This window comes from Ambystoma mexicanum, chromosome 11 (genome assembly GCF_040938575.1).
Source record: "Ambystoma mexicanum isolate Mex_15411 chromosome 11, UKY_AmexF1_1, whole genome shotgun sequence".
NCBI lineage: Eukaryota > Metazoa > Chordata > Amphibia > Caudata > Ambystomatidae > Ambystoma > Ambystoma mexicanum.
In genome coordinates, this window is record NC_090934.1 from 874,141,102 (window position 1) to 874,166,525 (window position 25,424).

General features: G+C 51.1%; 1 protein-coding gene across 1 annotated transcript in view; it reads right to left on the reverse strand.

The window, feature by feature from the left end:
- The window catches only part of CD81 (CD81 molecule), a 226,960-nt gene that overhangs the window by 27,345 nt on the left and 174,191 nt on the right, over positions 1-25,424 (reverse strand). The gene's annotated exons all lie outside the window — the stretch shown is intronic.

The window sequence follows — 25,424 nt, forward strand, 5'->3', positions numbered from 1 at the left end:
ACCTGAGAAACTTTCGGTGACCTTTTAGGATGGGGATGTGAAAGTGCACATCCTCCAAATCCAACGACGATAGGAAGTCGCCTTCCTCCAGCTGGCCCAGCACGTGCTGGAGGGTGACCATCCTGAACTTCTGTGCCTTGATGTATTTGTTTAGCCGACGCAGGTCCAGGATGGGACGCCAACCTCCTGTCTTCTTCCTGACGAGGAAATATCTTGAGTATACTTCGGAGCCTCTTTGGGACGAGCTCGATGGCTCCTTTCTTGAGCATCGCCCTTACCTCTAACAGCAGTTGAGGGACGTGGTTTTCCTTCCTGGCCACTGGAGAAATTCATGGGGCACTTCTTTAGGAATTCCAGAGTGTTCCAACGGTCGGTGGATATGGACTCCCACACGCTGATGAGCTTAGCCAGCCAGCCTCCCACCAGGGAGGTTCGGTGGGGGCCAGACGCAACGGCCGGTTCAGTCTTGTTTGGAAGCAGCCTTGCCTCCTTGGCCTCCCTGGCGACGACAGCGAGATCCACCTGACTTGCTTCGTCCTCTGTAGGCTTCTTGCGCTGAGGAACTGGCCGCTTGATGGTAGGTCGAGGAGCCACCGCCGAATCCCTCGGAGGCACCTTGCTTGCCTGCGGAGTTCCGAAAGGGCGGCCGCTGTTGCTGCAGAACTCACAAGGCCCGAGCCGGCTCCGTGTTGGTCTTGATGGCCTGCAGCGACTCATCCACTGTCTTTCCAAACAGATTGTTCCCGTCAAAGGGCATGTCCAAAACCTTGGCTTGCACGTCCTGGCGGAAATCCGTCGCCTTGAGCCACCCCTGCCGTCGAAGGCAAACGCCGTTGCCCAACTGGTGGAAACCGGTGTCGGCAATGTCCGTGGCCACAGTTGCGGCGTGGTCCGATGCCACCTCACCCTCCTGTAGGATCGTCAGGGCCTCTGCCCTCTTGTCGTCCGGGAGGAAGTCCAACAGGGGGGGCGATCTTGTACCACAATTCCTTGTCGTAGCGGGCCACAATCGCTAGGGCGTTGGCCGCCTTAATCGTCGTCACCGACGAGATGACTCGTTCCATGGCATCCAGCTTCTTTCCCTCGCCGTCCAGTGGGGAAGTTAAAGATGAAACCGATGCCGCCCTCCCCCCTCCCCTTTCTTCTTGGCCGCTGCAGAGACGACCGAATCCAGGGTCGGCTGTGCCCTAAGGCACAACGGGGCAGCGTCAGGGACCCGGTACTTCTTGTACCGGTCCCTCTTGGCAGGTGTCGTGGACGGGTTCTTGAGAAGGGCAAGTCCCTCTTCCCAGATGTCATCCAGCAACGGCAACGCAAGGACCATCTTCCTCTTGGCCTCGCACCGTTGGTAGAGGAAGCCTTCCTTCTCTTCGGGGCAGAGCCGAAAAAGCTCGGATGCCCTGGCAATCAAGGAGCCAATCTCGTCGGGCGGGGATGCCCGAGGAATTGGAGACGGAAGGTCAGTCCCGTCACCGCCATCATCATCCGTCCCCGTCGTGGCCGTGTCTGTTCCCGTGTCGTCCCTCGGGATCGGGGAAGGCAACAAAGGCTGAGAGGGCCGTCAGGGCTAAAGGGGCACTGGATAAATCCTCCTCTTCATCTTGTTTGGAGGGCTTTCGACGAATCCGATTCAGCCGGCTGGTCCGTCGAGGGTAGGGGCAGTCTTGTCCTTATCTCTGTGCATAAGGCTTGGATTGCCATCAAAATGGCTGCAGAGTTGTCCTGCGGCTCGGGCTGCGACGGGCGTGACTGGAACGACGGTTGCTCCTCATCCACGGGAACCTAGTCGTCGTTGCCACCCTCGCTCTTGTCGTCCCTCTCGTCGGGATTCCTCCCGTGGGACCGGGCCTCTTCCAAATTCTCACTCAGTTCCTCCTCGGAGGTTGTGTCCGTGTCCGTAATGGCCACCGGCCCTCCCCCCTCTTTTTCCACCGGGGTCTTCACGGGGGTCTTCTCGATGGGCTTAAAGGAGGGGAAACTCTAGGCCCCGAGGTCGCCTCCACTGGGATAGCCTCCACAGGCTTCGCCAGGGCCGCAGCGACTCCCTCGATAGAGGCCTTAGCTGGGTGGATCAAGGCCTTCGCCGCCTTGGGCGCGCTCGAGGTCTTCACCTTAGGGGGGAGGGTCACCGCCTCGCTCCCCCTTGGCCGGTTCCTCCAAGATCGACTGGGGCCTCTCCAGAAGCTTAGCCGGGTTCTCGGATTTCCTCTTCCCCGAGCCAGAGCGTTGGCTCGTGGTTGATGGCATCGGTGAAGGTGCGCCCTGCCTGGCAGCCGAGGAGCCCGACCGTTCGGCGCTCCCGGTGCCCGCGGACTCACGGTGCTTTACCTTCTGTTGGGCCCCCGTCGCCGGGGCGCCCTCACAGGCCTTAGAAGACCGCTCAGACTTCTTCTCACCTGCTGGGCTCTTGCCTTCCAGCCAGTTGGAAAGACTGGTCCGGCGATCCCTCATCGTCCGATCCGTCATGTTAAAGCAAAACGCACAGTCCTTCTCCACGTGCGTTTTGTCCTCGTGGAGGCAGTAAAGTCATTTCGAATGCTCGTCCTCCTTGAACACATTTTGTAGGTTGCATCCAGGGCAGATCCTGAACAGTTTGCCGGGAGTCGATCTTCCCTTCTCCTGTGCCATGTTCTTCTCGTCCACGAGGTAGGCCTCTGTAACTTCTGGAATCCTCCAAGAAGCGTAACTCGAGGAAAACGTCATCCTTGAGGGGCGTAGGTAAATCCGAAACGGGTCCCCGTTATTCATTAGTAGAAACGGTGGAGCTTGAGGCTCGATTAACCGAAATAATTTGATAAATCTCTTAGAAAAAGCGCACTACGCAGTAAAAGCTCGAGAGATAGCACGAGGACTCCCAACACTTGAACGCGCGGTAAAAATCTGAGGATGGCTGCCAGGGGCGGGGCTTAGGGAGAGGGCAGTCATTGGCTGGGGGCAGTATGACCCAGAGACCAGTGATTGGTTACTACTAAGAAAGACAGATCAGAAACGAAATGGATACTGATTTTTTCTTTACCGAGGATTCCCAGCCTGACGACAGGGAATATTCATGAGCATGTGAATCCATGCCAGACCCCATGCTGGAGAATAGAAGTGCCATTGGTCTCCTTTTTCGGGGAAGCTCAAACTGTCCCTACAACTTAAGAGTTTGTTACTGTAGTGTTATTGGTGTTTCATATTAAGTTGATTTCTACTAGTGAATGATTTCTAAATGATTGGGTAAATAAAGGTATAAGTACTTTTTACCAAAAAACCGTGAGTGTAAGTGTCTACTTGAACCACTGTGATTGTGATACTGCAGTGTAACAAACTACTGCTCACATTCCCTCTGGGGATAAGCCTGGCTGCTCAGCTCGCTACCAAAAAGTGTGTGGTACAGACTTATACCAAAGGTTGGTTTTTGCTTACACCTGTAGTCCTAATTGTGTGTGGCGTTCCCAGAGGGTACTGCATGCAATTCTGCCTAACAGCTACCCCTTCTTGGCCAGGGTAACTACGTCTTTCTGCATCGGGATCCCCGTTTTGGTAGGTGGTTTTAGGGTGAGGACTTCTGCTAAGACACCCCCCCCCTCCTAGCAGCCAGAGCCATTGGAGGAATGACTATTGGTGCCGGTGCGGTGACCTGAAGATGGCCCCCATCTGGGGAGTTCACAACAGCCCTAAGAACCTTTCGAAGAACCTGTCTTCGGAGGCTGAAGAGGTGGCAGGTGATATTGACTGAGTGGCCAAGGGCAGCTGGGGCCAGGGCACACTGCCTGGGTGCAGGGGAAACCTGCCCTGTGCTGCTGATGGATTAACTGTAGGCCACGCACTTGGTTTACACCAGTCCCACCTTTTGACTCATTCCTCCACCCCCCTCAGCAAGAGTGGGTATTGGACGAGCTGCCATCTTGTCTGGTGCGGCAGCCATTTTGTCGAGGCTCGCTGGAACCAGCCCCGTCCAAGACGGTTGGTGTTGGAACAAAAGACCTATCCAGCACCTCAGGCCATGACCTGGAAGGCGTATTGCCCCCAGCTAAACTGCCGGTAGCGCTGCACATAGGCGCCCCCTCTGACATGTTGCCAGTACTAGGGTGTGGCCCCTCGGGTGAAGACCCGGTAAAAGAACCTTCCGGTCCCTCAGCACTGTCACCAGGAGGATACATTGAACCCTCGGCCTACCGGCCGGTAGCTGACTTAGCCTCTGTACTTGTGCTGGTATGAGAACCTGAGCGGTTCCTCCCACGCAGGCGAGTCCTTGGAAGGAGTCTCCCTTGCGGGGTGTGCTAGAGTGGCCCTACCTTGGGCCTGGATCGATGATTGACTAAGTCCTTACGTTCCTCTGGAAGCGATGGAAGTGCTTCCTCCACCTGGCTAATCTGTCCTCAGAGACCTCAAGGAAAGTGGGTTGCACGCGGTACGAGCTTGCCAGCCGTGGTCAGGGCCAAGGCAGCGTAGGCATAGAGCGTGGAGGTCTGAAGTTGGAAAGAGCCCGTCGCAGGATGGACACCTGCTGAACCCTGTAGAAGTCGACATGCGCCAGGGAGTAGCGCGACGCCGGAGGACAGTACCTGTATGACTGAATGATAAAAAGACCAAAACAGAAGAGCAGTATCCGCGTGTGGAATTACATGGCCTAAGCCAAACCCAGGAGCGCTGGTGAATTTGGCCCATTCCTGTCGATGCGGAAAAAGGGACTGGGGAGTGGCGCCGGGATGCAGATTCAGGCGAGCGCATGATCCCAGGGGAGGACCCAGGCATCTTTCAAGTTTGTAGGGTCTATGCTAGTTTCAAATGAAGCTTTGATTAGTGTGATAATGAATGGTGCGAGATCCCTCACTGCCTCGGATGATGGATGCTGGCCAGATGTCCCCCTGACATCTTGATGGTTTCAGATTCATTAGTATGCCCTCTACGTCCTTGATGGAGAGAGGTGTGAAGATGAATAGATTGTGTGGAGATGCTAAAGGCCTGAGTTGGGATGTATTGGAGGTGAGGCTGATTTTTTTAGTTTAGATTTTGGTTTGTAGAAGCGCTATTTTGTCCAGTAGCGCTTTCTGTATATTGGTACACCATATGGTGTCTTTAGTACAGGTGTCTGGTGGTGCAGAAGATTCAAACTCTAAGGATGCTAAATATTTCTTTAGTACTAGATTTAGCTTTAATGATTCCATCATTGTAGGTGTCACTTTTAGTCTGGTGAATCGCAGCTTTGTAGCTAAGAGGCTTTTAAGAAATGTTCTTGGATGCTGAGGGAAGGCGCTTCCATAATGTTTCAGCCTTTCTTTTGTTTTTGCATAACGTTCTAAGGTGAGGGGTGAAACAAGAATTTGTGAGCATGGGGTTTGGCTTTAAGCATTTCCAAAGGCACTACTGTGTTGCATTGTGTAATTTACAATTGTACAAATCGACTGAGGATGGGTTAGGGATGGTGTGGTAAATAATGGGTTGTAACAAGGGGAGTAAATTCTCTACTGTTATGTCATGGTTGTTCCTGGTACATGTAGATGGTGCTAGTGGAATGCGATGCTTGGGACAGTTGCTGTCCTGAATGGTGAATGATATGGTGGTCAGACCAAGCACAGGGAGTGTTGGAGAGGTTACAAAATGTCACAGTTGAGATCAGCGATCCAGTCTAGTGTTCTCCCTTTGTTGTGTGTTGGCTTGGTAATACGATGTGAGAAGCCTAATTCTGATATGGAGTTAGCGAGAGCTAGAGCATTGTCGTCTTTAGAGTCATGAAGGCCTAGGTTGAGGTCACCTAGCAACATAATTGGAGAGCCAGGTTTAGTGTTTGTGTTAAGTAATGTCATGTCTTCCTCGAAGGTAGATATTGGCCCTGGTGATCTATACATGAGGTGGATGGTTAGTGTTCGAGATGCCGTGATGGGTAACTTGGAGAGTAGTTTTCCCGAGGGGAATGTCTAGTTCGATATAGGCCTAAGGCCTAATAAGGTTTTGGCAATAAAGGCGACGCAGCAGTCTTTAGAGTAATCTCTATCCAGTCTGATGATGGTTTACTCATCTGGTATGGCAAGTGAAAGTGATGGCCCTGCCGCAGCGTGAAGCCAGGTCTCAGTTCTGGCCAAGAAGTCGCAGGAGTACTGCACCAGACTCTTGGTCCACGTGTAAGGCATTGGCTCTTTGAGGGTCATACATTCTCTGGAAAACAAATACAGCGAATACAACCTGCTTTACATTTTACACCCCCCTCTGTACCCCCGCCCTCCTTTGCTGGCTACGGTTTCACTAAAGGACAGAGCGCAATCTGGCACAATCCCTACAATTCAGCACTAGCAGAACACAGGAGGCTACAGATAACAGAGCCGGTCCACAGACCACACGCCCCCAAGTGTCCAGGTGTTCCCAGTCTACCAGCACCGCAGCGAGGCCATACATCCGAGACATACTATTACACAGATTAGGACAAGGTCACGAACAAAATCGTAACTAGACGGCTGCAAGTGATTTATTTGAAACTTAACTGAAGAATTTTTCCAACTTCATTTTTAACGACTGCCACACTAGGCACACGGCACTTATAACATAATACAGCCCCTGAAGAAAATCCCAGCCATCATAGGAGGGATTGAAACAGGTCTGGCAGCTTTACAGGAATCTCGATCATATTTACCAATGTTGTAATAACACAACTCAGATCAAGATTTCTTTCTTTATCTAGGACCAGTCACGTTTTATCAGATGTTATACATTTACATGTATTTATTAAAATAATGTTTTAAATTAGTAATACTGGGTAGCATTCCAATACTTGTATGTCCTAAGGTATATTTGCCCCCCCCCCAAAGACATTTCTCACAAGGGTAATCAACAGTAGGAGCACTGCAATAACTGTTCCTGATTTTTTTTAAGACTAGAGCGAGTGACAGTTCTAGGCAAACCCACAGAATCTGCCCCTTCCCGGAGGCAAAGTGTTCCACAGTGACCCCCTTGCATGCTGCAGTAACACTTGGTTTCACTGCCATCCCTAACCACTATTGCATAACATATTTCAGGCATGCTTTTTTCAAACCACTTTGATCTGTACTGGGGTGGCACTAGGCCCACAGCTTTGCTATGGGGCCCTGGCCTTTCTGCTCAAGAACGATTAGAGGTGGATCCCGTGTAGTCTCAAATGTACCACCACCGGCGCCAAACACTTGGTGAAGACCCTTGGCGCCGACTTCAGTCCAAAGGGAAGGGCCTTGAATTGGTAATGCTTCCCCTGAACAACGAAGCACAGAAACCTGCGATGTCCCTTGTGGATTGGGATGTGGAAGTACGCATCCTCCAAGTTCAGCCATGACAAAGTGTCCCTCTTTGAGCTGTCAGAGCACGTGCTGAAGAGTGACCATGCAGAACTTTGGGACTTGATGTATTTGTTCAGTCGGAGGTCGAGGATGGGCCTCTAGCCCCCCCGGTATTCCTTTTCACGAGGAAGTACCTTGACTACACTCAGAGCCCAGGAGCCTTTTTGGGACAAGCTCCATCGCGCCCTTCTTGAGCATGGCCTCCACCTCCAGCGGCAGCTGAGGTACGTGGTATTTGGGGACACTTCCATTGAAATTTCAGGGTGTGTTCGTGGTCGAGAGCGTCCAGCACCCAGCACCCAACGGTCGGTGGAGATGGTCTTCCACACGCTGATAAGTTTGCCAGCCAGCCTCCCACCGTAATGCACGGGTGGGGGCCCAAAGCCACAGCCGGTTCAATCATGCTTGGACATGGAAGGGCCGACCTGGGGTCCCAGTCTACGATGTCGTCCTCCGAAAGCCTTGGAGCAGCCCCTGTGCTTTCCTGGGCCGAGGAGAGGGAGGGCTGGCGGTAGGAAGAAAAGCTCCCGCCGAAACCTTTGGAAGATCCTTGGGATTTGCCCCCTGAGGGCCAAAAGGACTGCCGCCGCTGTTGAAGAGTGCTTAGAGCACGCGCCATCTCGTTGTCAGACTCGATTGCCTGTAGAGACTCATCTACAGCCTTCCCGAAGAGGTTGTCTCCATCAAAGGGCATGTCCAAAACCCTCGTCTGCACATCCTCATGATAGTTGGTGGCCTTCAGCCAGCCACGACGACGAAGGCAAACGCTGTTTCCAATCTGGTGGAACCCTGCGTCAGTGATGTGAATGGCCACTGTGATGGCGTGGTCCGATGCCACCGCGCCTTCCTGCGGAATTTCCAATGCTTCCGACCTCTTGTTTGGGAGGAAGACCAGGATGGGAGCAATCTTGAACCATAGCTCCCAGTCTTATGGCGCTACGATGGTGAGGGCGTTGGCAGCCTTGATGGTAGCGGCCGCAGAGTAGATAACCCGTCGTCCCATGGCATCTAATTTCTTACCCTCGCTGTCCAGCGGGGTGGACGCTGCCGCGGAAGGAGCGCCCAACAACTTCTTGGCCGCTGGTGATACCACATAAGTCCAGTGATGGTTGTGCCCGCAAGCACTTGGGCACAGAATCCGGCACCCTGTACTTCTTCTCAGGGCGATCCCTCTTTGCCGGGCCCGTAGAAGGGTTCTTCATGAGGGACAAACCTTCGTCCCAAAGGAGTGGGACCGCGAGGATGGTCTATCTTCGCCTCGCAGCGCTGGTATAAGAAGCCCTCCTCCTCAGGAACGAGCTGGAAGAGCCCCGGAGAGTGAGTGAAACTAGCCGATCTTGTCCAAGGGGCAGACCTGGGGGGGGTGGAAACAGTGGTCCCCCATCCCACTGTCATCCGTGCCAGTCGTCGCATCCGGGTCAGTCTCATCCCTCAGGGAGGGAGGCGAGGGGTAAAGGAGGCGGAGGGTGCTTCCTCTTCTTGGCCTGTGGTTCCTCTCTAGCCAGAGGGTCGGCCGCCGGCGGTACTGCAGGCGGACCGCCGGCATGATAGGCATCCTTGTCTGCATCTCAGAGGCCAGAGTATGCAGTGCACCGAGAGATCTCTATGTGGCAGCAGAGGCAGCAGCTGAGGTGGAGGCGGAATAGGCAGGTGGGGCACTGGCAGGGCGCCCAGGCCCTCGTCACCTTGTTACTCTTACAAGATTGTATCCTCTCCGTTGCCTCCTTCATTGTCGCCTTAGTCAGCGCGCTTGTCGTAGGGCCTGCTCCCTAAGTTTTCCTCCTCCTGGATGGTTCGAAGATAGATGAGCTCCTTCCCGTACCCTGAAGGGCCTCCGCATCCCCCCCAATTTCTTCGCTTCCAGGGGGGGGCGCTCGGGGGGGATGACCGGCATCTTCTCCGGGTCTTCTCTCTGGGCCAGAACGCAGCCTCCCTCCTGGGAGGAAGGGATACCCTTGCCTTTGGGGTTGCACCCTGCAGAACCGTCTCGGCGGCCTTTGCGGGAGACGCCACTACCCCCTTGATGGAAGGCTCGGCCTTCGCCAGGTGTAACTGGGCCTTCACAGTTAGGACCTGTCCCTTGTCCTGTATGGCCTTGGGCGTCCCGGACGCCTTGTCCTGCTTGGCCTTCTCCTTTGGGAAGGGGGTGAGGGGGGGGCGTGTCCGCACCCGATCCCTCTTGGCCTTCTCTGGCAGGTCGGTCTTGGGCCTCTCCTTCAGTTTGCCCAGATGGTCCGACTTCCTCTTTGCCGACGATCCTAACTGCTGACTGGTGACCGAAGTCGCTGGAGATTTCAGATGGCCCTGGCCGACCGGGAGCCTGCCGCAACTGCGCTCCCAGGGGCAGTGGACTTTCAGTGCTTACCCTTCTGTTGGACCCCGCGGGAGGGGCACCCTCAAAAGGTCTTCGTATCCCGATCATCTTTCTTGGAACCGGGGGGAGGCATGCTCCTGGGACCCACCCAGAGCAGGGTCCTTGGCATTTGCCACTCTCTCAGCTGCCTATGCTGATCCTTCAATGTGCGAGGGGCCATCACCTGGCAAAACGCACAATCTTCCTCCTTGTGTGCCAGGTAGAGGCAGTAAAGGCACTGGGAATGCCTGTCGTCTGATAAGACATCCTGTAAACCGCAGTCGGAGCAAAGCTTGAAAAGCTGGGTTGAATCCTTCTCCTCCGACATAGTCCACTCGGTGTAGGCCTGAAGAATCTTCTGGAATCCTCCACGAAGAAACTATGAAATCTGCCCTTGAGGGGCGCTGAAGAATCCAAAAAACAAGTACCCATTAAATGAAAGGTTGATCGATTGAGCCCAAGGCTCGATTGACCGAAAAATAAAGTAAACACTTCCAAAAAGTGAGAAAAAAAACAGTAAAAGCTCAAGAGCTAAGCACGAGGACTCCCCAACACTTGAACATGCAGTAAAAATCTGAAGAGGGGGGGCTTAGGTAGTGGGCAGTCATTGGATGGGGGCAGTATGACCCCAGAGCTCAGTGATTGGTTGTTAGGAGAAAGACAGTTCTTTACCGAGGATTCCCAGCCTGACGGGGAATATTCATGAGCATGTGAATCCATGCCAGACCCCATGCCGGAGAACCAGGGGAACAAGACAATGTAGAAATTCAAAGCAGAACGTGTGAATGGGACCACATTTAAAAAGGAAGCCAGAATAAACGGACATCTGTATTCTGCTCAAGCCACCTCCCCCGAAATGAGATGTGAAAACCGCTCCAATGCCTTCACAAAGATGAACTGGTGGCGGATCAGCTATAAAAAGAACAGGCCTGCAACTTAGTCACAGGGCGGACGGACCTCCTATCCATCCTGCGCCGCCATTTTTATGGGTTGCATCATCTATAGGGCGCTCAAGAGAACTAATGGGGGTTCAGCGTCACCAACGGATCTGCGTTGCCTAATCTGAGATTCCATCTCTCAGGCCTCTCTTGAAAGAAGGAATCTTGATACTTGGAAAAATAAAGTTTTATCCGAAAATCTAACTGACCCGTGATCTGTCAAGAGGGTCAGGACCAAAGTCATAAAACCCTGAGGACTTCAAATTTCAAAGACATTACCAATTCCAGGCCTAACCCTCCCCCCCCCACCCATCAAAAGCTTTACTGCTCTGCATTAACCGTGGGCACACCAGATGCTCCGGCATGGACCAATATGTATAAAGTGAGAAAAATATGCGTCTTAAATGCTGCATAGGGACTTTCTATAATTCTGGAACTGAATGGCGCATAAAACATAAGGTTTTAGCTTGAGATCCTCCTTTTAGATCGACCAAAAGGCTTTTGCTAATGTGATTTTTACTTATGCAAGCTGGTAAAGTTTGTTTGAGGTACAAAAATTGTGCACGCCAGTGAATTATAGCTCATGTTGTTCATCGGGACGAGCCAGTCTGAAAGAGATGGGGAAATAATTTGAATATAAATGTAAATGCGAGTTAAACAAAAATCTAACTCAGTACCAATTAGTACTATGAGAATTGCGTTGTTTGATTCACTTCAGAGCAACATCTGGTGAGCCCATTAGTAAAGTGGTCATATGTGTGGAAGAGTGGCATTGTTTAACGCAAGAAATCCATGAGATGACATCACATTAAATGGGAGGGAAACTGTTTAGAAGTTACTCCCACCAGACTGCCATCTTCATTAATATGCCCAATGACTGAAGGGGTATGTCTACTGTGATGTCACTTTTGGAACACTGCAATCACATACATTGACCAATTAGATGGGGAAAGTATACATCCATCAACAAGTGGGGTTACTGTTCTATAGAAGAATCAACACACTCACTGAGGTGTGGGGGAAAGGAGTCACAGACAGGCTCACATTCATACTAAATGATGGAGAGGCGAGAAAGAAGAATTGATAACAGGAAGGAGAAGGAATAGATTTCTCTCCTTTTGGACTCATTTTTGCATTATTGCCCTGGAAGTTCGGTCTAGGAGGAGTAAAGTCAGACCTTCAATGGAAGAAATAGCAGACATGCTGTGGGGGAGAGCGGACTCCATCTTGCGGACTGATACGTCTTCCCAGATCGGGAGAATTGAACCTGTTCCTTAAGAGGGTGCCCACCGTCTGATAAAGCTAAAAGAAATTCATGAGAGTATGATCTAAAGGGAAAATAATCCGGAGGGAAGTGAAAAGGGAATTAGATTAAATCCTAGCCCCTGTGATTCATCAGTACTGAGGGGTTGGAATATATAAATTGACTGCATTCCTAAGAAGTTGGGATAAATTTCAGAACTATGTGCTTCTGGGAAAAAAATAAATTTTATAGATTGGGCCCCCCGGCGTGTCTTCAGCGAGATCCCATTACGCTCTCTGTGTAATGACGTCTAGCATGGAAGAATTCTCTGGGAGTTATTTGACATCTGTGTGCATACCTAGAAAAATAAATAATTGAAGTAATTTCTGGGTATACCATCCAGCAGAATATTGTTCAAGTCAAGTTTTTCCAGACAAGAGGGAGAGGGTTATTTGCTACCCATTCTCTCGCTGTTTAAGGTGTCCATTGAAAGTGAGAGGTATGCTATTACACTGTAATCAAAAATACAAAATCACTGAAGGGAATCTAGCCTACATACATGTTGAACATACTTTTTCTTTTCTACAAGCCACCTACATACATGAATAGTAGTTTGTTGCAGTCGAGTATTTCAAATGCTGCTGAAATGCCGACATGTTTATTGATTAAGTGGGTGGTATTTTTAATAACGGGGAAGTAGAGAGAAACGGATAGGCAGGTATACTTTAGACTAATATGGTGTTTTTCACAAATTAGATTGCTCCTGGGCTCTCATACATTCAATCCATGGTGCATAGATACCTATGGTGATGTATGCATTACAAAAGTCTAGCTCTAGAAATGAAGACGACTAGTGTGTTGATTTGTTTTCATCATTGCAATTGGATCCAACGGAAGTGCAACGAATTTCTCTTTGAATTGAATACATTATTTCAATTTTTTCTTTTAATAAATAGATCTCCGGTGCAACCCTGTGTATTTGTACCATAAGAGGAGAAAATCTAATCAATGCTATTAAATTGGGTGTCCCAGATTAATAAAAAGAACTTTACTCAATGAAGGAAAATTGTGTGCGCCTGGTTTGGAGTGGGCAGAAAGTTCCCCTAAAATAGATTTCAACCGATTAAAACATCTTACAGTGCATAGCATCCCACCAATTCAGATTCAAAAGCATCGAAAACAATTTAGTATTTTAGGCCCATGTTCTCAGTGTGTAGTGGCATCCAGGTCAAGCAAGCATTGGCAAAGCCAATAGTCTTGGCTTGTGTAGACATGGGATAAGCTTTTTACAGGCAGTGCCATAAAGGCACTACCTGGCTAGAAGGTGGCAATAGCTAGAAATAGTGTTAATCTGCGATTACATTCTGGCATTGCCTGGAAAATCCCCATACAAGAGCCAAAACGGTTTACTTTGTTCTTTGAGCTGAGGTTAAGTTTAAGCATTAGCAGAGCAAGGACACATGGGGTCCATGAAAATACTGAATGTAAAAATGGCTGCAACCTTTTTTTTGTTTAATAATAATAATGCACCATAACTTACCGTTGTCACACCCCACACCTATATTTTTAAAAAACGTCCCACATTTTTGCAAAAAAGATTGTCATTTTTTCCATTCAGTATTTTTCTTGCGAACATTTCTGCGGATACCAGGACACAGACCCTGGTTATAAGTCAAGTATCTGAAGACACATATGGCAAAGACATTTTCATTACACCCAGAGCTGGCTTACAGCTGAAATTAAACTATCCTTCAGAAGGCTGCTTAGGAAACATGTGCATCCCTTAACATGTGCTATCTCTGAGAGATCACAAGCATGTGTGTTTAGGCTAGGGAGGGGTGCAGGTTCTGAGTTGGAACTAGCACGGCGATAGCCAAACATGCACATGTGCCTTTTTACATGCCATCTCTCCTATCCTCAGTTCCCATGCCAAAGGTTTTTGCTTGTAGGAAGCTCCTACAGCACTACATTGATGTTAATTCCTAAGATTACCTGTCCATAGGGATAACAAGGCTACAAAGTTCCCAAGCTCTCTTTCTAGCCCAAAACAGGCATGGGGGGGCCCCATTCATATCTGATATTCAAAGGTCAGATGGCTGATCTAGAATCCTTTGCTTCACCACTGCCTTTCTGTTTACTTTTCCTCACTTCCAGATGGCTAGATTTGGTGGACAAAGCCTTGATGTTCAAGAAGTTTATTGTGAAATGCTAGTAGCAGGCCTTTTAGACTATTAGAAATTGGTTGGAATATTTAAGTAACAAGCAGTCAGCGCAGTAATGCATGTGCTGTACATATTTCCATTAACTGAACTTAACCAATATAGATTGCAAAATGTGGTGCTGGGCTCAATACGAGAGTGCCTGGCGTGTTTTCAAAGTTATGCCTTCGGTGTAATGTTTATAGCTGGATGTGCTCAAGATTAACATGTTCTGTATACTGCTGCCATCTACAGAATGGTTCTAGACATTAAAAAGAAAACCTTGTTTACATCAGCTCATCCTTTGTTAGCCAATTCGGCTTGTGGTAAGGTTGGGCTGGCTGCAAGTAAAATGAGGATAAAAGTTAAGGCAGATTTTGTGCCACCGAGTGTGCTACAACCAATAACCCTAGTGGAAAGGCCTGACCAGAAGGGGAGCCAAACCTCTTAAGGTTGGTAATGTGGACAAAGGGACAAGGCTCAACTCTCAGATGGGGGCAGTAGGACGACGCAATCAACTAGTTCACTCACATCTCTAGAAAATACAACACACTGATAAACTGACTGAAAAATATATACTGCAAATCACTCAAACTTTGTGGTCAATAATACTGAGCAATACAAAGATACCAAGCCTATTATAGATGCTTATAATGACTTTTCTAACCCCAATCTTTATATGTGGGTCCACTACCAGAGGTAAGCACCTAACAAAAGTGGGAAGTACCAGGGAACCAGAAAACCTAGAAAGGAGGTAAGCCCCCAATGGGCCTGTATGACATGTACAGGGTCCTAAAGATGTCACAACCCTAATACAGGTGAAAAGCCCTAGACCTGGTGTTCAGCATCTAACACATGGCGGGCATGGGAGGGACAAAAAGGGAAAAATATGGCCAAGACCTTTAAAATTACTCCAGACATTTGTACATCTTAGTACACCATATTAAATTACACAGGTCAGTCGGTGAATGCAAACTGTAAACCATAGGCAAAGTCTTCCAAGAATCAATAACACTTTAGAACAATTGAAAGGTCAGAAGATGGACCAAGAGGAAGACTTTGCAGAACGGGAGGACCCTAGTAGGACTTTATGGGAATTCCAGTAAGGGCTTGCCACCAAGGAATCTCCAACCCGGACCAGAACACCAGAGTGGGGGTATCTCAAATAATGTGGGCTGGTAGTTTTGGAGAAAACTGCTCCAGCAGCACTAGGTCAGTGAGTAAAGTGCTCTTTTCCACAGGTCGCAGTTTTCAGAATTCAGTTGCTAGGGACTTCAACCCTGAGCCAGTGACCCAGGAAAGGAAAACATGTTAACATGTTATTCCGACATCCTCAATCAAGCCTGCATCTGAGATTTTTTCGTAAGGAGAATAACCCCAGGAAGACTGAGGAACCTGCAAAAAAGACTCCCAGTACCTTGACGAACACGAGGAAGACAGAACAGCAAACTATCCAAGGACAGGGACAGCAGCTGGAGGCACCCTCTGACGTCCTAAGCTTTAGAATCGGTGGTGTGGAAATCTCAATACGCCTCTGAAGACCAGCAGCAACACAGCAAAGCAGTTTGAGTAGAGGGCTCAACCAAGGAGGTGTAGGGAGTAAACAGGAGTCTTCAGAAAGCCCAAAATGGACTGGTCACAAAACCCAACCGTGTCACTTTGCATGCGTTAGCAAGTGAGGTCTGAAAATAATGGTTGAAGCTGCCGTTTGTTGGCTGCCTCGCATGGAGGTCAGTTCAGCGGCATTAGGACCGCCGCGGAAGGAAGCCAGTGGCGGCCGTGATCATCGCAGGAGAGTAACGTGCCAATGTCAGATGTGGAAAGTTGAACTGAAGCTGCAGTTTGGCCAGTCGGCACAATAGACATTTTACACTATACAAGCACACAACATGAAATAGTTTTAAAAAGAAAATTTGATGCACCTCTCAAACTAACCACACAACTACAAGCCTAAAACGCAGCAATCCGCACAAACTTCAGTACACGGCAACAAAAAAAACAAACCGCACAGACTTCCACAAAGGCACACGACTACCGACCGTAAAACACCCCAAGCCCAGCCAACGGACCCACCCGGCTGAGGCTGCCAACAGCACATCACTGCTCTCTTGCACTTTTTCAGCTTATTCCCACTAACTCACCCCCCACCCCTTTCAAAGCCGCCAGGGGACCACTCCTGGTGATAATGTTTAAAGGATATTTGTACCGTGCGCCAACACCAAAAAAAAAAGAAAACGGGTCAAACTCTGGTCGCGTGGCTCAAGGAACTAAAGCTTCACCACTGGCCCATGCAAGTCCCACCCTGTTAAATAAACAGGCAGGCCTATAAATGCCCTCCTAATACAACACATTTTTCAGGAAAATTATTTTTCTGAAAAGCGTTAGTTTTGTGTATTAGGAGGGCATTCATAGGACTGCCTGCCCTGTGAACATGCGTTTCAATTCTCTGCTCTACAGCTGTAACAAGTGGAAGCTCCCAAGTAGGGGGTTGTGCTTCATTACTGCCGCAAGAGCATTGAATTAAAGAGATGATACTGTTTCTGCATACAAAATGCATGTTACGGGCCTCCGCCAAGCCTTTCAAGATCCTTTAAAAGCAGGACTTTACATCAGATTTGCTGCTTAATGTACATTTTTCGTTATGGGCAATATTTTTATACCAGCATTTTTTAAAGAACTTCTCCTTCAAAGAATTTACACTGGTTACCCATCGAACAAAAGATCAATTTTAACAATCTGTATAGTGTACAATCTCCATCTTGTTCAATCTCGTGACTAATTCTCTAGGAAAGAAGATTATCAGAGGTTCGAGAAGACTACGCAGCCGAGTCACTATCTGGAAGTACCGATTTGTAAACCCCATTTTACGTTGAAACAGTCACCTTTTCAAGTTACGCAGTTTAACAGGGTATATGCGTTACCAAAAGAGCTACGTCAAGGTTCGGAAACGTGTAAAGGCCTGGCTATGTAAAACTGCTTTTTTAGAAAATTGCTTTTAGAGGTTTTAATGAAGTCATGTGAATAATCATGACATTTTAGAGATTTATTAGTAGACATAAATTTGTATTCAGTCCTTTTTAATCTTTAGGTTTAAAGGTTCGTCTGATAATTGAGAAGGATTCATATTTTGCATGTTTGTGTACAGCGCTCAGAGGTCCGTGACCAAGTTCAAGCTTCAGAAACATTTTAAATCACTACATTTCTCAATGAAGCAATCTTTGTTCCAATGTGCAGTGACAGTTCTAGTGTCTTGGATGCATTTGCAACCTCGCCCCTCACACTCATGCACCTAGCCTTCTATGGCCAGTCTGGCAGACAGGGGGATGGAAATGTGGTGGCACTGGGGTGTGATGCCATTAGCCCAGTGTGTCAAACTAAGGCCAAGAGGGGGTGCCAGAAATGGAGCCCTGCAAACAATCTACAGACGCGCATGTTTTTATGTGGATGTCTCTAAAAGACTGATTCCGCCAAGCTGCACATGGTTGGACCAAAGTGTATGGTATCCAGGGAAGTAAAGCTAGAGTCAGCATTGAATTGTAGGGCATTCTGGGGTGGTTGCCGTTGCACTAGGTCTTGGTTACAGACTCCTTGATGACAATTTTGTCAAACATTCAGCTTTTTAGCTAAAAATCGCCTTCAGCTGTTTTGCTTCAGAAGGATTCCTGTATTTGCGGACAGACATTTTTTCCCTGCCTCCAATTCCTGTGCCTGCTTTGCGACTGTTCCCTGTGAAATTGGATTCTTTGCTTTCTATGTTGTGGTCAGACCTGGACAGCAGCGGCATTCCCACGTGGCACAAGTCCCAGCTACTGGCTTCCATTATTGTGCTTTGAAAGTTACTTCTTTCCCAAATGTTCATGATTCAAAATCCAAATTCATATTTAGGACTTCCCCTCCCAAATCCCGACTGAAGCTCAGTTACCCACTCTATTGTAACTGTGTCAGGGACACAAATCAAAATGCATTTCTGTGCTATTTAAGGTACCTTTGGGAAGACCGACCAAGGGTGTGCCTGGCACCAAAATGGTTTTGGTTGTCACTGGTATTACTGGGTACCCCCACCCCACTATTTTCCTCCTTTATAAAAAAAAAAAGTTTAATTTGTAACGCATCCTTAAGAGCCAAGTGTCGTCACACAAATGAAAATTGTTACGAACGTGTCTTCAAGGCAGAATCAAACGATGCGAGATCTTGATTTCTAATGGTTCGAACATACAGGCTCCAACAAGGGAGGTCTTCCGTAAGACCCTAAAGATTTATGCAGGCCTAGAAACACAGTTCCTATGAAATAGTTGTACCCTATGATAAACCGTGGAGCCTAAGCCCCGACTAATCAGGGGAAAGTTATATTCATGACAAACCTCAACTTTGGGTCTCAAGATCTCCTATTCCTCCCTCCCCGTAGGATGAATTTCTTACAAAGACCCTTCACTTGTGTTACATCCCATTCCCATCTGTTCCTGCCCATATACCGCCAATGCCCTGTGTGGGGCATGGGTCCAGGTGGCATGGGGAAGAGAAGGAACAAGTTACTTACCTGTAACTGTTGTTCTCCAGCATGGGTCTGGCATGGATTCACATGCTCATGAATATTCCCCATCGTCAGGCTGGGAATCCTCGGTAAAGAAAAAACCAGTATCAGTTTCGTTTCTGATCTGTCTTTCGTAGTAGTAACCAATCACTGATCTCTGCATCATACTGACCACAGCCAATGACTGCCCTCTACCTAAGCCCCGCCTCTGGCAGCCATCTTCAAATTTGGTAGCACGTGAAGTGGCAGTATGACCAAGTGAAGAGCCGCAGAGGGGTAGGCGGGAGGGTTCGCATGTGAATCCATGCCAGACCCATGCTGGAGAACAACAGTTACAGGTAAGTAACTTGTTCCTTCTCCAGCATGGGGTCTGGCATGGATTCACATGCTCATGAATAAAGAATACATAGCAGTACACACATGCACAACCACGGGAGGTGGCAAAGGCTCAACATTAAGCATCACATCAAAGTCAACATTAAGCAAATCTTACCTCCTCACCAGGCTCACCTTAGGCGAACAGGTTGCGCAGCACTGCTTGGCCGACCCTGGACTCCTCCCTGGAATCCCGATCGACGCAGTAGAATTTCGTGAAGGTGTGCGTCGACCTCCACGTAGCAGCCCTGCAGATGTCCAGCAAGGGCACACCAGATAGGAACGCCGTGGTAGCTGCGATCGCTCTGGTGGAATGGGCTCTCGGACGGCCAGGCAGGGGTCGGTTTGCCAACCGATGACAGTACATGATACAGCCGGAGAGCCATCTGGAAATGGAAGCCTTCGAGAGAGCCTTCCCCTGATTGACAGGTCCAAAGTTCACAAAGAGTTGTGACGTCTTCCGAAAACCTTTTGTGCGGTCCACGTAGAACTTCAGCGCTCTAGCCACATCCAGAGAGTGCAAAGTCCTTTCAGCCGGCGACGAAGGCGACGGGAAGAAAACAGGCAACACCAAGGGTTCGTTGAGGTGGAAGTCCGACGGCACCTTGGGCATGAAGGAGGGGTGCGTCCTGAGCACTACCCTCGTGTCGTGAAAGGTCAAGTACGGGGCCTTGCAGGAAAGGGCCTGGATCTCTCCCACCCGTCGTGCGGAGGTGATGCCCACAAGAAACGCTGTTTTCCACGACAAGAACTTCAACGGAGCCGAGTGCAGAGGCTCGAACGGAGGTCCCATGAGCTTGGTCAGCACCACGTTGACCTCCCACGCCGGGGCCGGAGCCTTCACCGGCGGGAACGATCTGAACAGTCCCTTCATGAACTCTTTCACCAAACGATGAGACCACAAAGACGTCCGCCCCGTGGTTCTGGTGTAGAGGGAGATCGCAGCAAGATGAATCTTGATGGACGTGTGCGCCAGTCCAGCTTTGGCCAGCGTCAGTAGGTACGGCAGTACTTGGGGAGCCGTAATCCGCAGAGGGTTAATCTTCTGTGCGTGGCACCAGACAGAGAACCTCTTCCATTTGTGTCCGTAGCATTTAAGCGTTGAGGACGCCCTGGCCTTTGCAAGAACCTCTCTGTGTATCCTCCAAACTCTAACGCTGCAGGAGCCAGGCCTGCAAGTTCAGCGACTTCGGGTCGTGATGGAGGATGGCGCCTCCTTCCCTGGAGAGCAGATCTGCGTCCACTGGCAGCTTGATTGATGGGGACGCTGACAAGTCCAGAAGGTCCGGGAACCATATCTGCCTCGGCCACGCAGGTGCGACGAGGATCATCCTGCACCGTGACCTCTTCAGCTGGTTGATGAGCCGGATCAGCAATGGCAATGGAGGGAACGCGTATAGAAACAGGCCCTCCCAGGGGAACGAGAAAGCATCGCCCATGCTCCTCGGCTGGGGAAACCTGCTGGCGAACCTCTGGCACTCGTCAGCGATCACCGTCGGAAGAGACGGTCCACTAGATCCTGTCGTAGTTCCCACTCGTGGCATGAGCGCAGCTCCCTGCTGAGTGAGTCGGCGATGGTGTTTTTTATCCCTGCCAGATGAAACGGCACCAGAAACATCCTTTGGGCGACGGCCCAATGCCACAGATCCTGCGCCTCCCTGGACAGGGCTGGGGACCTGGTTCCGCCCCGTTTCCTGATGTAGAACATGGTGGTGGTGTTGTCGGTGAAGATCCTCACCACCTTGCCCTTGAGGGACGGAAGGAAGGACCGGAGGGCCCAAAACACTGCACGGAGCTCCAGGACGTTGATATGGAGGGACTTCTCCGTCGGGAGCCAAAGGCCTCTCGCGTGCAGATTTTCGGTGTGCGCTCCCCACCCTTCCAGGGAGGCATCCGTGGTCACTGTCTCCTGGTGGCCGGGGGTCTGGAAGTCCATGCCCGCCGTCAGATGTGCGCGGGTGCCCCACCACCGGATCGCTCGTCGGAAACTCTCGTCGAGTGTGATCCTCTCCTCGAAGCTGCCCGTCATCTGGATCCAGCGCGCGTCCAGGAACTCCTGCAACGGGCGCATCCGGAGCCTGCACAGGGGGATGAGATAAATGCAAGAAGACATCATTCCGAGGAGGGACTTGATGGCCCTCACTCTGGCCGGGTCCGCAACCAGCATCCGCTGCACCTTGCCCAGAATGGCCCTCGTCCTTTCCTCCGACGGAGAGGCCAGAAGCGACACTGTGTCGAGCTTCGCTCCCAGAAACAGTGCTTCTTGCCCGGGCACCAGGTGGGACTTGGCGTAGTTTATGGAGAATCCCAGGTCTGTGAGAAGTTGGACGGTCCTTGCCGTGTGCTCCACGGCGAGCTCCCTCGTCTTGGCTCGGATGAGCCAGTCGTCCAGGTAGGGGTAGACGTGGATCCCCTCTCGGCGCAGAAGCGCCGCCACCGGTGCGAGGCACTTGGTGAACACCCTGGGTGCCGACCTTAGTCCAAAGGGAAGGGCTCTGAACTGATAGGGACGCCCTTGGACCACGAACCTGAGAAACTTTCGGTGTCCCTTTAGGATGGGAATATGGAAGTAGGCATCCTCCAAATCCAACGACGACAGGAAATCGCCCTCCTCCAGCTGACCCAGGACGTGTTGGAGGGTGACCATCCGGAACTTCTGTGCCTTGATGAATTTGTTCAGTCGTCGTAGGTCCAGGATGGGACGCCATCCTCCCGTCTTCTTCTTCACGAGGAAGTATCTTGAGTAAACTCCAGAGCCCCGAAGCCTCTTTGGGACGAGCTCGATGGCACCCTTCCTGAGCATCGCCTTTACCTCCAAGAGAAGTTGAGGGACGTGATGTTCTTTCCTGGCCACAGGGGGGACGCGCGGGCACCTTTTTTGAAACTCGAGCGCGTGACCCTGGGCTAGGGCGTCCAGCACCCAACGGTCGGTGGAGATGGACTCCCACACACTGACGAAGCTCGCCAGCCGGCCTCCCAACGGGGTGCTTCGGTGGGGGCCCGACCCCACGGCCGGTTCAGTCCTGCTTCGACGAGGCTTTGCCGCCTTGACCTCCTTGGCGACGACGGCGGGGTCCGCCTGACTTGCCTCGTCCCCTGTAAGCTTCCTGCGACGACGAACGGGCCGCTTGACGGTAGGCGGAAAATCCGCCGCCGGAACCTTTGGAGGCACCCTGTTTGCCTCCGCCGCTCCGAAAGGGCGGCTGCCGTTGGAGAACCCCAAGAGCCCGGGCCGTCTCCGTGTCTGCTTTGATGGCTTGAAGGGAATCGTCCACTGTTTTCCCAAACAGGTTGTTTCCATCGAACGGCATGTCCAAGACTCTGGTCTGCACTTCTTGACGGAAGTCAGTAGCCTTGAGCCATCCACGCCGCCTAAGGCACACGCCGTTGCCCAACTGGCGAAATCCAGTGTCAGCGATGTCCGTCGCAATCGTAATGGCGTGGTCCGACGCCACCTCTCCTTCCTGCAAGATCTCCAGGGCATCCGCCCTCTTGTCGTCCGGTAGGAAGTCCAGCAGGGGGGCCAGTTTGTACCACAGCTCCCTGTCGTAGCGGGCTACGATAGCCAAGGCGTTGGCCGCCTTAATCGTCGTCGCTGCAGACGAGATGACCCTGCGTCCCATCGTATCCAATTTCTTTCCCTCGCCGTCCGGCGGGAAAGTCGACATAGAGGCCGCACCCCCCCCCCGCTTTCTTCCTGGCCTCCGCGGAGACGACGGAGTCCGGGGTCGGCTGTGCACCCGGTACTTCTCATACCGATCCCTTCTAGCCGGCGTCGTGGATGGGTTCTTGAGGAGGGCGAGGCCCTCATCCCAAATATCATCCAGTAGAGGCACGGAGAGGACCGTCTTCCTCTTGGCCTCGCGCCGTTGATAAAGGAAACCCTCCTTCTCTTCCGGGCAGAGCTGGAAGAGCTCGGATGCCCTGGCGATCATGGAGTGAAACGATCCAATCTCGTCGGGCGGGGAAGCCCGGGTGGGAGGTGACGACGGTAGATCCTCGTCGTAAACCTCGTCGTCCGTACCCGTCGCGGCCGTGTCGGTCCCCGTATCATCCCCACGAGTCGTGGACGGGGAGGAGGGCTCAACAGGGCGCGATGGCTGAAAAGGAGGTGGAGGATGAATCCTTCTCTTCGGGGGAGGGCTCCCAGAAGGGCCTGGCTCCGGGTCCCCCGTCGGGAGCGGTTCCTCCGCTGGTGGTAACGGCAGTCTTGTCCTTATCTCCGAGCATAAGGACTGTATAGCCAACAAAATGGCCGCCGAGTTGTCTTGCGGCGCTGGTTGAGGGGAGTCCGACGGGCGGTCAGGGCCCCCGTCGGCACCCTCGACGTTATCGTCGTCTCCTACGTCGGGATCCCTCCCGACGGGCTGGTCTTCTTCCACGCCAACACCGTGGCTTAAGACCTCGATCAGCTCTTCCTCAGAGGTGGAGGCCGAATCCACGACGACCTCCTGCCCCCCCCTTTTTCTTCTCCGTCGGAGGTTTCACTGGGTTCCTGTCGATGGGCATAAAAGAGGACTCCCTCCGCGGTGGCAGGGAGACTCTGAGCCCCGAGGTCGCCACCACTGGTGTAGCCTCCACAGGCTGAGCCAGGGCCGCCGCGACTGTCTCGATAGAGGCCTTGGCCGGATGGATTAAGGCTTTCACCACCTTAGGTGCGCTCACCGCCTTCTCCTTGGGGAAGGGACACTGCCTCGCTCTCCCTCCGATGGGGCCTTCGAGCTCGACCGGGGCCTCTCCAGGAGCTTCGCCGGGTGCTCGGCCTTCCTCTTACCCGAACCAGAGCGTTGGCTCGTGGTTGATGGTGCCGGGAGGATGCGCCCTGCCTGGCGCCCGTAGAGCCAGACCGTTCGGCGCTCCCGGTGCCAGCGGACTCGCGGTGCTTGGCCTTGTGTTGGACCCCCGTCGCCAGGGCGTCCTCAAAGGTCTTAGAAGACCGCTCGGATTTCTTCTTCTCGCCTGACGGGCTCTTCCCTTCCAGCCAGTTGGCGAGACATTGATGGCGGTCCTTCATGGTCCGCTCCGACATATTGCCGCAAAACGCACAGTCCTTCTCCACGTGCCTCTTGTCCTCATGTAGGCAGTAAAGACAAAAGGAGTGTTCGTCCTCCTTAAAGACATTCTGAAGCTGGCATCCAGGGCAGACCCTGAACAGCTTTCCGGGCCTCGAGCTTCCCTTCTCCTGGGCCATGTCCGAGATGGGCCTGAGAAACTTCTGGAGTCCTCCAAAAGCGTGGCTCGACGAAATCTTCACCCTTGAGGGGCATAGACGAATCCGACACGGGTCCCCGTTGATCGGATGAAGAAACGGTGGAGCTTGAGGCTCTTTTTGACCAAAAAAATCGAAGTTTTTGAGAAAAAACGTGAAAAAATAACACTAACGCTCGAGAGCAATAGCACGAGGATCCCAACACTTGAACGTGCGGTAAAAATCTGAAGATGGCTGCCAGAGGCGGGGCTTAGGTAGAGGGCAGTCATTGGCTGTGGTCAGTATGACGCAGAGATCAGTGATTGGTTACTACTACGAAAGACAGATCAGAAACGAAACTGATACTGGTTTTTTCTTTACCGAGGATTCCCAGCCTGACGACGGGGAATATTCATGAGCATGTGAATCCATGCCAGACCCCATGCTGGAGAAAGGGCAGAATCCAAAGCACCCTGCTCGGAGTGGAGCAAGGGAAAGGAATGCATTCATAAAATGGGAAGCAAATACTAAAAGGGAAACCCCAGACCTGTCTCGCTCTTGGGAGTAGTGGAGGCAAGCACACCTGCTTGAGACCCATACATGTGCCCTTGCAGAGTCAATTGGGGGGTGGGGGGGGCGACAAGACCCTGTGTGGGACACGATTAACTGGACAGAGCTGGATCCTCCAAGATCTTGCCACATGACAAGTGAACAAAACCGTAGGCCCTGAGGACCCTTCCATGTGAAAAGCAGAGCCTTGACAATGGTGAAGTGTAAAAAAACCCTCTTAAGATTAAACTATCTTTTTGCCTGATTTCTCGGATGCTAACATTGATCTCTTGATTAATCCAAGAATTTTTTCTGTAAAACTATGATCTACAAGTTATCAATATTTTCACATAACCAGGCAGATTTGGTTACCGGCTAAATTGCCAATTTACACACTACCAGGTTACACTTACAACGGACGCTGCAGGAGACTATTTATCCCTATGGTGACATCGGCACCGATACAGAGGCCTTCGAGGGACACCGACTCGAGGGACGTCGACGCGCAGCGCCCTCTACTGTGTAAATTTTTTTCCGAGGCCAGCAAGCTGGAAGTGGATTTATCAAAAGGTAAGGAATACGTGGGAGGGGACAATCAATTCTAAACAGATATGCTTGACGCAACCAGAAATAATTCTGTTCATGAGGGTAAGCTAGAGAAGTATACACACTCACTTAACCACAGTCTGGCAATGTCAAAGATCTCCATACAATGCCAGGATCTGACAAGACATTCCCCCACCCAAACACAACCCTCTGC